At 48.4% G+C, this 10788-nt stretch overlaps 1 non-coding gene across 1 annotated transcript; it reads right to left on the bottom strand.

Moving 5' to 3' along the window:
* Positions 1-520: 520 nt before the first annotated feature.
* Positions 521-592, bottom strand: TRNAC-ACA (transfer RNA cysteine (anticodon ACA)). Its single transcript has one exon. It is a non-coding gene; the product is annotated as a tRNA-Cys (tRNA).
* Between the last annotated feature and the right edge of the window lie 10196 nt (positions 593-10788).

The following is a 10788-nucleotide window of genomic DNA, read 5'->3' as shown; positions in this document are numbered from 1 at the left end:
GAAAGTCAAAGGAACTAAAGCCTGTTTCTTTGAGAAGATCATTAAAATTGCTAAACCTACACACAGATTAATTGGGAAAAAAGAGAAAGGCCCAGATAATCAGAACGATAACTGAGAGGGTTAGCACAGCTACAGCTTCTAGTCGTCAAATAGAGGAAATATTACGAATAACCAAACCAATCGATTTGGCAGCTGAGATAAACGGACAATCTTCTTGCAAGACATACACTTCATGCAAGGAAAAAAAATGGAATGGACAATCTGAATGGTTCTATATCTATTTAAAATTAAATCATAGTTTATAATCTTTTCCCTAGAAAAATTCCAGTCTCATTAAGTCACCAATGAATTCTACCAAACATTTAAGGAATGAAAAGTGAAAGTGAAAGTGAAAGTAAAGCCGCTCAGTCGTGGCCGACTCTTTGCTACCCCGTGGTCTGTAGCCTACAACGCTCCTCCGTCATGGGATTTTCCAGGCAAGAGTACTGGAGTGGGGCGCCATTGCCTTCTCCAGAGGATCTTCCCAACCCAGGGATTGAACCTGGGTCTCCTACATTGTAGGCAGATGCTTTACCATCTGAGCCACCAGGGAAGATGGTTATTTAAGGAATAAATAATATCAATTTTAGACAAATTCTTTCAGAAAATTGAAGAGGAAGGAACATATTTGTACTCATTATCTAAAGTCAGCATTACCCAGAAACCAAAACCAGACAAAAATATGATGAGGAAATTTCAGGTCAGTATTCATCATGAACACAGCTGTAAATCTTTTATTTTTTTCTTCTACATATTGTGACAGTTGTAAAATTTTTAAATAAAATCTCAGAAACTTAAGTTCAACAATATCAATCAGTGAGGACCACATGGAACTTGCTCATGCAGCCTAGATGGGAGGGAAGTTTGGGGGAGAATGGATACATGTATGTGTGTGGCTGAGTCTTTTGCTGTCCACCTGACACAATCCAAACATTGTTAATCAGCTATACTCCTCCCTTGTGGCTCAACTGGTAAAGAATCCACCTGCAATGCAGGAGACCTGAGTTCGATCCCTGGGTTGGGAAGATTCCCTGGGTTGGGAAGATCCCCTGGGGAAGGGAAGGCTAGCCACTCCAACATTCTGGCCTGGAGAATCCCATGGACTGTATAGACCGTGGGGTCACAAAGTCAGACATGACTGAGTTTCACTTTCACTTTCCAATAGAAAATAAAAAGTTAAAAAATAAAGAAAACCAGAAACAGTAATTGACAGAATCCAACACTAATTCATGCTGGAAGAACTTCCCTAGCTGACCAAAGCCGTCTATGAACACCCACCAGCTGCCATCACCCCTGGTGGTGATGGAAGGCTGTCTTTCTGTGTGCTGTCCAGGAAAACTCATAAAGAAATCCTTCCCGCTGGGCCTCGCCTCATGGTGACTGTGGCTCTGCGGTATTTCCGGCTGCATCTGCGTTTGTGTGGGCAGGACATAATAACCAACCAGCCTCTGCTGGTAAATGACCAGCACATCAGTACGCTAAGCCTAGTACACGAGGTCTTCCTAGTTTATTTTTTTTAAACTGTATCCATCAGGAGCATTTGCACATCAAAACTCTGTTTAAAGAAGATGCAATTTGCCTTCAGAACAGGAGAGTAAACATAAGCATTATATATCACTGCCAAATTGAATAAAAAACATCTTGATATGCTAAGAATTCCTAATGAGAGGCTATTGGCTAAATAAACAACTTAAAAGACACTTTACAGTAATGGGAAGAGTGTGGGCTTTCGTGTGAGACAGACAGTCCTATTCGCTCCCAGACAGCGCCCTCATTTTTAAAGTGAGATTTAAAAAAGAAAAAAGCCCATCAGGGTTTATGGGAACGTATGTGGAGTTCTCCGCAAATAAGGCCTGATAAATACGCTGGTATTGTTAACATGCACTGTCTGGCTTGTCCTGTGTCTCCTCCCATCCACTTAAGGAAACCCCGGGATGCTCTGGCGGCTCAGTCAGTAAAGAATCCCCCTGTAGTGTGAGAGACTCAGGTTCCATCCCTGGGTCAGGAAGATCCCCTGGAGGAGGGCACGGCAACTTACTCCGATATTCTTTCCTGGAGAACCCCATGGACAGAGGAGCCTGGCTGGCTACATGGAGTCACAAAGTCAGACATGACTGCACAACTAACATTTTCACTTTCAAGGAAATAACAAACATATGTTTAAATTTTAAAAATAAATACATGGGGGAAAAAAGTATTTACCTTACAAAATTGATGTTTATGAGCAGTTTTGATTATTGTGCATTAAATCACAATTTAATTCCAGGAGTACATAAATCACATCAGAAGGGTTCATGTACTTAACACTGCTTTGAAAACAGTACGGCTCATTATCAACTAGCAAATCTGTTTTATAGGCCGAGTCATGTTAAAATTTGCATAGATTGACTTCACGGTGGGAGCCACGGTGTTGTTCTTAGTACAAATCCAGCAGAAATCAGCTGAGTCTGGTGGAGAGAATCCTTCTCCGAGCATCTGCCCGGATGAAGTTCTGCCCTTTCTCCTTCGATGTTCTTGGATATCTGACCTCAAGCCGGTGGTGGGAAGGGCTGAGGGGCGTTGCCCTCTGGGACGCGGCTGATGTTCTGACAGCTCCAGGTGGGGTGGAAGGTAATGCTTTCGCTGCGGCTCCCCATTCAGACTCCGTTTAGTTCATTCAAAACGCAGTTCAAGTGTGTGTGTTCTCAGTCAAAATGAACCATTTCTAGTATTTTGTTTTTCGTAAAATCTTTCTTCTTTAAAAATTTAAAATATATAAAGTATAAATTATCCCAGACATAACAGTAATCTAGCGTGCAGTGTGAATGAGCTCATCAATGTATGTCATAAAACAGACCCTACAAGTGGTCTCTCTCTGGTCTCCGAGGGCCTTTCACTAACTTCTTGGTCTGTACTGAAGTGGAATATTATCCAGCCACAAAAGACGGAAATTCTGCCTGAGGTGTCCTGGGAGAACCTGGGCTATGCAGCCTGATCCCAGGGCAGGCTAAAGTGTGTGCACGAGTGTGCGTGTGCACCTGTGCAGGTATGCATGTGTATATGTACAGCTCACGTGTGTGTGTGTGTGTGTGTGCACATGTCTTACAGGGCGGTAAGAGTGGAGAGGGCAGCTAGAACGATGCTGAGACAAGTCACATGAGAAGGACTTTGAGCAGCGGATTCAGCAGTTTGGGATTTTTTTCTTTTATGAACGGAAGATCTTTGAAGGGCTTTGAGCAGCCGGGTGCTTGGAGAGGATGGAGAAAAACAGGTGCTCTTCCACCCGCCTGCCTGGGGCCATGGCCTGGTTTGAGCATCTCTCCTCCGAGACCTTGGGTGCGTTGCATCCTGAGATATATTTGACCTCAGTTTTCTCAGGTCTGACCTGGAGAGTGGAGGGCACTGGCCTCCTAGAGAAGGACATGAGCATGAATGCCTGGGAGGCAGAGGAAGGGAGAACTCACAGATCATGGTGGCCGACAGGATGGAGGGGTGCAGAGAAGGAAGCCTTTCTAGACAATTGCAAAGATCGAGCCTGAAGAGTGGGGAGGATGAGTCCATGTACTCCTGGAGAGTGAGCAAAGCAGGCGAGGTTGTCCTGGAAGCTATTGGAGAGCTGCCTGGTGGAGCCGCCCAGCAAATTCTAGGAGCTGAAGTCTAGAAACCTCACAAGTCAGAGAGTTTTCCATCTGAGTCTCCATGGTTACTCCGGACACCCTGTCAGGCTTTAGGAGAGAAAGTTCAAGCTCAGGAAGCCTGGACTCTCTGTGGGGCTGGGTCAGCAGAGCAGAAACAGATCTTCTGGGTCAGGATCCTAGAACCGCCCTGTAGAACGCTCCCTGTGCTCTCTGCCTTTTTCAGCAACATTTGGAAGATGCTGGTTAGGAAAATTGCCATTTTTTCAGAGAGAGAGACAAAAGTCAGAGTTACTAAACACACTCAGAAACTCACGGACCTGCTGAACAATTTATATCCAAACACAATGGCACCATCTGGGGGTATCACTGGTGGGTCTCAACAGCCTGTGGGCAACAGACATTAGGAAAACTTTCCCCAGTTCCATTTACAGGGGACAAAGAAGATGCAGAGACAAACACGGCTGAGGAAATGCAGGCAGATCCCACAGCTTCACTGGAGCATCCCTGGAGCTCAGAGGATCACCACCCACAACTCGATTATACCAGAGTGATCTGAGACAGGAAGAGATTTGAATTTCTATCAAGGGTCTTCGAGATACAAACAGCCCTTCAGAACACCCGTGCCTAGTCAGGCAGCTTCCTTTCTCCCTGGGCAGAGCGTGGCAGGATGGCCCACCGTGGGGCCCTGCCCAGCACGGTCCCTCCTGTGCTCACGTGCTCATTCAATAAGTAATTGTCCAGTGAGACACACAGGAGTAACAGCTCGTCTCAGCAGATCCCCTTCCCTGGAGTCTTGGTCGGTAGCTTAGTGAACTGAGCCAGAACACTCCCCTACACGAGCCTCTGGATTAAGAACTGATGACGGGTGAAAGCGTTGGGATAAAATAATGCGACACTAGAAAGCGTTTTCTAGACGCTGCTTCCTGAAGCTTTCAAAATGAAAGCCAGAATAGAAAACCCTGCTTAGAAATACTCTGCTTGCTCATTTTCTTTAGGCTGTTAATTTTCTTTAGGTTTGAATTTATTCCTGACTTGCAACCAAGGAATTAAATTGTCCTTCAGAAAATAAGACCTCTCCCTGCCCCACCCAATGTGCACAGCCGGGTTTCCTTGGGTAGTTTCCACAGCCAGGGAAAGCAGAAGGTAATCCTGGCGTTTCTACTGAAGGCATTAGCTCAGCAGCCGCTAAATCAGTGCAGCTGAGATACGGTCTAGGAGCAGCCTAGCCAAGGTCTAAACACACACGTCCTGTTGGAAGCCTGTGTGCCCTCGAAACAAAAGGGTATCCGAAGCTGCTGCTGGCATTAGGCGACGCGGGCTGGTGTGACCACCTGGCTTTGAATGTATTCGTTGGGGCTTTTCTGGATCCTTTAATTCTCCCGCTCATGAGACACTCGAGCATCAACTCTGCACTGACTAGATAGGCACTGGGTGTTCAGAGGGCCCCAAACTCACCCCCAGAAGCTTGGTTTCTGCATTTCAAACAAACTAGATGGTGAGGCTCGGAACACACGCGCTCTGGGCGGCAAGATCAGTCCTCTGTCTAGGAGTTCAGGTGTTTCCAACACCAGGGGACACCGCAGCCCAGAAAGGCCTGTCTGTCCACCCTCCCAGCTCCTCCTCCATCCTCTTGGGTCATTTTGAAAACTCTTTACATCTTTTTGAAGCCCTTCTCTTCAAGTTCTGACTCTCAGAAGAAGTGCTCTACGGGAACCAGGGTAAGCTCACCAGAGAGGCTAAGTGCTGAGAAGGAATAAGAGATTATCTCGGAGGCACAAGAAAACCAGGGCTGGAACTAGTGAGGGGATGGTCATGGTCTCAGCATTCTTCTAAAAACGGTTTCCCAACTAAGGGACATGTCTTAGTACATGTGCTTAATTCTATAGAAGGAAAAGCACACACACACACACGTCAGTGCAGTTGCACCCCTACGATTTAATCTTTCATATCACGCCTATGTATTCCGTGGGGAATACGTTCGTCTTCGTATTCTGTATCTTGATACGTTGAATACATTCTGTAATGAAGGAAATGCCAAGAGCTGCAGAGCAGCATGACTAAAATCAAGTTCAGTTCACCGGAAGCAGAGTCTCCTTTTCCGCATCTCCAACAGAGGGTCCGTCTCCCTACGGGGCTCTTCGCTCTGTTGTGAGAACAAGACCAGAGCCAGGCCTGTCTGGACTGGCCAGGCCGCTGGAGAGACGCTGCTCGTCGGGCGGCTCTCCTCAGCTCATAAACCGCCTCTCAGTCGTCTTCCTTTTCTTTTGTGTTCCTTTGCAGACTGCAGGGGCCTCTAATAGAGGCTGTGGGAGTCAATGTGCTTTTACTGTTTGCTAAGTAAACTGTCACAGGGATAAGCGAATGGGGGCGCAGAGCAGGGTCCATCTGGACCCCCAGTGCCTATTCTAGCTGGTGCAGAGTTCCTGCGTGGTGGGTGGGGAATTAAATTACCATCAAAGGGCCTGAGAGGCTTCCCCAAGGCAGCCCACATTTAAAACACTACCTACTTTCGGCCATGCTTTCCACCATGTAGGGGCTTACCGCAGTCTAGCTATTCGCTGTTGGCCGACACATCGTGTGAAAACACGCATCTGCTCTAAGATAAACTAGCACAGCAGACTGCCTGGTACTTTGAAGCACCAAGGTTTCAGAACACCAGAGGCTGGGGAGGTTTCAACGGATGGCTGACAAATGATCTTTTGAGATTTTTCTCCAAATGGCTACCCCCAAACTGCTTAATTCACACAGACCATCACCAAAGGCATGTGGCTTGGGGATTTATTTGAGTTTACTTATAGAAAATTTGTTCTTTAATCCATCTTCTCCAGGCCCACAAAATTGACTACACCATGGGATGATTTCTGAGAATAAGGCAGTATCCAAGTCTGATCATTTAAGCATCATTTCATTTGGGGGCAATTGAAGGTTGTAATAAGATGCTTTTGTTAATAATCCTTTTCCCTGGCTAGTTAATATTTTCTCTGATGCTTAATTTGGCTGATCTTATTTTTAATATTTTTTATACTGGTACTGTAAGGATTATCAGTGCTTTCTCTCTAAAGGGAGTAAACCTGGGTGTTGTCAGTCTAGGCAATGTCAGGCTTGAGATCTCAAGAGCAGGGTATGCCTGCAGGTGCGTGTGCAGCCCCTTCCAGTGGACTCTTGTATTTCTGCTCGGTTCCAAGGTTGCCTTCTTTTCAGACACATTTGTTAAGGTGATTAACTTCAGGAATTCATGCTGCTCAAAGTGAGTGAAACGGTGAATGTTTTGACCATTTTGATGCAGAAATCTAGGAAAACAGTCATCAGAATCAGGGACAGAGGCCTGAAATCCCTGGCAGGCTTTGAGAGGGGCAATAAAGACACAGAAAGCTATAAAAGCAGGTGATTTAGAGGGAGGCAAGTGTTTGAGCACAGCTGGTATTTTAAAATCTGACATTATTTTCAGTATTTATTTTAAATCTCAACGCTTAAATTGATTTAAGAAGGTCAAAGAATGTGCTCTTTTTTTCCCCTTATGCAGGGAGAATTGGGATGACCCTAAATGCAAAGGAAGGAAGAACTGTCTTTGGTCGACTTTAAAGAAGTCGGCAGTCACCTGTACCTTCCACAGAGCAACCACTGACGCCAATTCTGAATGTCAAGAACAAGCAAAGAAATAAAATAAAAGGGACATGAAAATACGTGCTGTGTGCATGGGTCCCCTTCCCTGGCTGTGCGGCTACCCTGGCTTCCAGAACCATCCCTCACCCCCCGAGCCCTGCTGGCCACACAGGGCTGCAGAGACCCCCAGGTCTGCAGCCATACTGTATGTAAGCCAAGGGGTGTGTTCTTAGTGCTTGTCAAAACAATCCTGAAATCCCATTTTCCTTTAATAAAGTGTGGTTTTGTCCTCCAGATGCATGCGTGAATAAGATGTCATCCCCTGTTTCAGTTCCGGATTGCACCCCGCTGATGTTCCTAGGCAGCAGGAAAATTACCTTATTGAAGCATATTGCTGGCAGCGACCACGGGCCACATTCTGCATCAGTATTACACACATGATATATTCAGGGACCTTTGAGTAAGACTATGAATGTCAAGTGATTGAAAAGATTATACCGGCTCAGGGCTTTTTCTTGGGGTAGAAAAGCTTGTGGTTCTGGGTGAGTGTCTTTCAGATCAATATCATTATGTCATAAAAACATGTCACAAAATAGTTTACTTCGCAGCTTCCCCACTTGCCTGCTTTTCCCAGCCCCGAGGTCCGGGTGGAGCTGCTGCCATTGTTGGCGAAGTTGTGTGGCCAGTCGTGCCTCCGTGTGTCCTGATGATCTGCAGATACGTGCATATTCCTGGTACTTGGCACAGCCAGGGGTCCGAGAAAACCCCACGCAGGTGTGTCAGGAGACTGGGTGAGTTACACTCGCCAGCGTCCTGCACCAGCGGAGGTGTGGAGGCGCCCGAGCATATGTGCACACACACAAGATGCAGAAGCATGCTGACTGCCCGTGAATGACCAGGTTTGCTAAAATTGTAGGCAGAGGCTGAAGGTGGCCGTCAGAAGTGCAGAGCATCCCCCATGAGCTTAGCTCCCCGGGTATCAGGTGCAGCGGCAGTGACCCCCCACCTCCCTCAGCACTGCGCAGACCTGGGAGGCCCTGCCTGTGTCCCCACCAAGAGCAGAGCTGTGCCATTCGCTCCGCTGGTCCTGGAGTCCAGAGAGCTGTGTGGGAGTGGAGTGAGCCCCCTCCAAGAAGGTGATACCTTTGGGGAACAGCTCCAGAAGGGCCTTGACCGAGTCTTAGAGCCCCTTGGCCTCTGGTCACCCTGGGGCTGGGGCACTTCTGCTACAGTCTCGATCAGGATGAGATCATGTCACGGCCAAAGTCAAGTTCTAGTCCATCCCTAATCACATCCGTGAACAGATGTACATCAGTGTAGAATGTACCGAGGTAACCAGTGTGAACTCTTGTTCTTCCACTAGGAAGACCAGAGGCTGATTCTCCACACCTCAACACACAGCTTTTTTCTTTTAAAAATATACAAATAGGATCCAGCAGAAATTCGCCATTGTTTGATCTCTCTCAGTAGCATTGTTCACACCAGTTATTTAAAGGAGAGAAGGAAAGCGCTCAGAACAGAAATTGTTCAGTGGAAACAGGAATTGTGTTCTAGGAGGCCTTCCTCATGCAGAACTCGCGCTAGCGACCCTGCTCGGGAGGGGGCACTGGACGGAAACCTTCCAGAATGGGAGCCCTGGCCTCTGCAGACGATACTCTCAGGTTTTGCCTCTTTTCAAAGGACAGTGCCGCTTTCTGTCTTTCATAGACTTCACTTCCTATAGATTTCTTGTCGATTTCACTTCCTGTTCTTCTCTGCCCACTTTGCCTGTGTCATTCATCTACCTCGAGCGCGTCTCTCTCTTTTTTCATTCATCTTGGCCTCCAGGCCGAGAGCCGACCACTGCTCCCTCCGTGGCCACTGTAAGGAGCCTCGGGGAGCTGTGAAGAGGCCGACAGAGACCTGGGTTCAAAACCGCAGAGACTTGCAGCTCCTCCTCGGCTCACCATAGGGCTGCCGCTTCAATGATGGGCAGAGAGCTTTCCCTTCAGGAAGGTAACCAGATTGCAGGTTTTACTGAAACACTGTGTGCTGCGTTGTGCCGTGCTCCTCAGTGGCTGGGACAGAAAGCTATTACTCCTGGGAATGCTTCACAAACCCCATCACCACCAAGGCTCCATGCCTTCCGGAACCGTCCAGACCAGCTCCTACTACTTGGTGTAGGTCCTTGACAGCATCATCTCGTGCCCATGCACAAGGTGATGCGTGCATGGGCCTCTGGAGCTATGGCGTAAAGATCTGTGCAAGCAGCTGTGACCTGCACGAGGACAGACAGTGCAGAGCTGGGCACACATCAGCCCCCAGAAATGCAAACGTCTTACGTGTGTGAAGTCCAGCCACCCTGCAGCCTGGGTCCCTTCCTCCGGATGAAATTCTAGGATGGAGAAAGCTGACCGGGGACCCAGTGGCTCATTCACTGAGGGATCCATCAAGGTGCCCTGTGACCACAAACACCGAAACCAACCCCCCTTAAAAAGTGGATCCTCTCTGCATTTGCTCTAAGTGTGCCCATCTCTGGGCGCCGTCCGCACCCCGTGTGTTTGCTCTTCTCTTCTGCTCACTTTATAGAAAGGAAAGTCCCCTCCCTTACTTCCTCTGACTCTGACAGATCAATGCACTTCATGGTGATTTCATGACATCAGTGTTTATAAAGGTAAATCACTCTAGCATATCCCCTCCCCCAGAGGATGTATCTGGGGATGTTGGATTGTATTAAGTCCCAGCATAAATAGAGATGGTATCATCTTGCTCTCTTTTCCCAGAGTAAACGCTGGAGCTGGTCCAAGGCCCACATCAGCCCAGCAGGCTGGGCCCCAGCGAGCATCTCTGTGGACTCGGCGCTGTCGCCCTCTTCTCCGCTTTGTTCCGCTTTTACTGTAAATCCTGAGCTTACCACAGGAGCAATTCAGCACCAGAGTGGAGGATTACTCTCCCACCCCCAGCACCCCACTCATGTGAACCGGTCACCAGGCACAGTCAGGGCAACAGTGTCCACTGTGTCCCCCATTTACGATGCGGTCCATCCCGCCTGCCCTGACAGTGCACACACGATCAGGCTGTAAATCAGTTTGACACCAGGGCTCAGCTCTGCTTCCACCTCCTGTACAGCAGGACTGCAAAGATACTCAAACCCCATGCTGCCCCGGGACGCAGCCTGGAGACCAGCCCATGCGCCTCTGGTCCACCAACGTGGTTCAAGCTTTGAGAGACGTTGGCGGAGCTCCCATCGCGGGTGGGCATCATGCCACAGGGCCGCCAGGACTACTGTTGGTCCCTGAAGGTGCCGAGAGCCTTGCTGCTCTGGACAGGCGGGGTCTGATGTGTGTCGCTGGGGGTCAGGGATGAAGAAGGGCATCCCACAGGGGCTGACAGTGGGAGTGAGAGTCCACGCTGACCACAGCGCATTACAGTTCCAAGGCTGGCTACGCAGAAGCCCTCCAACCTCAGGGAGCAAGCGTCATGTAAGGAGGAGCGGAGGCAGCCTGGAGATGGAGAGGGCAGGGCCCGCCCTGAAGACCCCTCCCCGAGA

The sequence above is a fragment of the Capricornis sumatraensis genome, chromosome 21, assembly GCF_032405125.1.
Source record: "Capricornis sumatraensis isolate serow.1 chromosome 21, serow.2, whole genome shotgun sequence".
Lineage (NCBI taxonomy): Eukaryota > Metazoa > Chordata > Mammalia > Artiodactyla > Bovidae > Capricornis > Capricornis sumatraensis.
The sequence above is the reverse complement of the archived record's forward strand: the minus strand, read 5'-3'. Positions and strand labels throughout refer to the sequence as shown.